The sequence below is a fragment of the Chaetura pelagica genome, unplaced genomic scaffold, assembly GCF_000747805.2.
Source record: "Chaetura pelagica isolate M959 unplaced genomic scaffold, ChaPel_1.0 scaffold20, whole genome shotgun sequence".
NCBI classification, from domain to species: domain Eukaryota; kingdom Metazoa; phylum Chordata; class Aves; order Apodiformes; family Apodidae; genus Chaetura; species Chaetura pelagica.
In genome coordinates this window covers 3943624-3946455 of record NW_009951958.1, presented here as the reverse complement: position 1 = coordinate 3946455, position 2832 = coordinate 3943624, and positions in this window count along the sequence as shown.

Genomic DNA, 2832 nt, shown 5'->3' with positions numbered 1-2832 from the left:
AAGTTCACCAGCTTGTCCTCCAGATATTTCTAACACTGAGAGTTAGGAAATGCAAGTGAAAGCTCAGCCACACTGATGAGCTTCCAAGTCAGTGAGTCTGGGAAACTCCCTCCCTTGTTATTGCATGCTATAAAAAGCATGAAATAACGCACAAGGATGCGGGATTAGGACACGCGGAGCTGTGCCTTCCCAAATGACCTGTCTCATTAGAGTTGTGTATTTCCCCAGAGGTGGGAAAACAGGATTTAACAGAATGAAGTCACACGTTAAGTAACCCTCAAACAAAATAACCTCAAAATGTTAAAATATTGAACCCAGAAGCACATGGGAAACAAGCAGCGCAATGAAAGCCCCTTTGCAGAAGTGATGCAGAAGCTACCAAAAGTGAATTAAATCCCTGTAAGACCGTAATGTGGGATTTGTTGGCCCAAAGCAGTTGACAAATTGAATGCAGAGGAGACTGCAAAACCCAGCTGTGTCTGGGCTGGGACACGGTGCATGCTGCAAAGCATACAATGGCACAAGGTTGAAGAAAGAAAGACCCATACCCTTGGTTTGCAGGTGACAGGGGACTCAAGAGACAGCACACCTAACTACATTTCAGCTTGAACTGGACTCGTGGGTGAACCCTGAATAAGCAGGGTTTGCTCCCCCCACATTGACAGAGCCTGGGCTGCCAGGAGGGATGGAGAAGGCCCGAGTCCCAGCTGCCCTCAAGTTCCCCATTTCAGCAGGTGTTTGGTGCAATACTAAGAAATGTGCTTGTGTTTTTCTTAATAAAGAGAAATCTCCTTTGCTATTGTTGGAGAAACCCTGAGATGGGGCAAGGCCTATTAAAACTGCATCATGAAAACATCCCAACAGACAGGAAGGGCAAAGTGAACAACACACCCCAGAGAGGTCACAGTACTTGAGCAGAGCTTGCCCTGCAAGAACCACCGATTCTGATTCAGCCTCTGATATTAACCACCAGATCCATAATTGCAGCCTGGGCACTGGGTCTCCTTCCTTTACCACCACAAACTCTGTCTCCAGGTACAGTGACATCAACCCATGGTCAGGATCTGTTCCAAATATAACTGAAGCTTTTGCAATGGAGCGATAAAAGACAGAATCTGGCCTTGAAGCAAGAAATGGCTTGATGCTGCTGACGATGACAAGAACAGGGAAATGCTGCTTGCTTGCCCAAGCCTTTCTCAGCCCCTCCATGCCAGCAAGGGTAGGAAATTCTCTTGGCTCACGTCAGCAATGGTGACTCACAGCAGAGGCAGGGAGCCACGCTGCTGACTCAGGTGAATGTCTTCATTTGAAATAAAGCTAAACCCTAGTCATTTTCCAAAACAGAATGACAAAGGTATTAAAAAGAAAAAAATTAAGCTCATCTTTCTTTCCAACAACATCTGCTGTGTGTCCGCCTGTGCTCTGCAGGAAGCATCTGGAAATGGCTGCTTGAACCCCGTCCTCTACCTGGAGGAGTCTCTCGATCCTTCTTAGCACATTAAAGAGGTCGGGCTGGGGATGCAGAGGTTGTGGAGGCGCTTCCACCAGATCTCCCAAGGACATTCCCGTGCAGACTGTCTGTTCCTCCTGCAGATCCCAGCAGTGCCATGTGACCCTCTGCCGCGCAGATCCTGCTCCTGTCCTGCCAGCCCCAGGTCTCCCAGACAACCAGCAACCCCTTCCCCAGGCTCCCCCTGCCTGCTCCTTGGCAGGCTCGGCCCTGCTGGGAAATGGGATTAGAAGAAAAGCAGGCTTCGTGCAACTCATCTGCAGCCACGGGGAGTGGCGGCCGAGGCAGAGAAAGCCAGAAGAGCTCTGTCAGCCCAGCGGGTCAGCCCAGCAGCATCCAGGCAGGGAGAGCCAAGCAGGCTGCCTGGGAAAAGGAAATGCAGGGCACCAGTACTTAAAGCTTCCACCCTGTACTAAAACCGGGGGGTACAACCACGGAAGGGTCCCCCAGCAAATGCAGCCCAGCCCTGCTGCTCACAGGGACTCTGCGCTGGCAAAGGATAAGGAAAGAAAACAGGGATTAAAGGAGTTTCTTAGCCTCCCCTCAACTGCCTGCTCATCCTGGAAAAGGCTCCTACAAGCTGAGGACCACAACCTATGGACCCAGGGTACTGCCACATCCTCTAGTGAAATGGCACCTCAGTTGGAATTAAAATGCTAGACCATTTGCACAGAGGACACGGAAGCTGTGCAAGGCCCATGCCAGGATCCTCCCCAGTGCACCAGTGACAGGAGGATAACCAGCCCCCCACGTGTGCCAGCCCCGGAGGGGACATGCCTTCCCTGTCCCCGGGGGAGTGCTGGGGGTGGCACCACTTCAGTCAGCCCTCTTAGTCACACGATGACTGGTAGTGCAGGAGCTGAGCCTGCAAAGGCAACAAAACGCACAAACATTATTCTGGAAAGAAAAAGAAGTGAATGCAGCCAATTCCTCTCATCCCTCTGAAGCCGCTGGGTCTGAACCGTCAGCTCAAGAGGGAGCACAGCTGGAGCCAAGCAAACCGAAAGGCACCTCAAACCTGCACTGCAGCTTTAAAAGCACCGGTAGCTTTTTCCTGGCTGATACCGCCAGCAGGAACTGAGCAGCGAGTTGAGCCCCTCAGATAAGGAATGTTTCTCTCCCGTATCAAGTTTCAGCTGCTCCCTCCTCCCAGCACGTTGCCATTCCCATCCAACACCCACCCTGGGCTGGCCAGCAGAACTGACACGCCAAGCAAAGGCCGCAGAGATGCAAAAACCCGCAGCAAACAGGACTCGTCACCAAAACGCCTCCAGGGAACAACCGCTGCTGCTTCCATCAACGCCAAGGAGAAAGAAAACCCG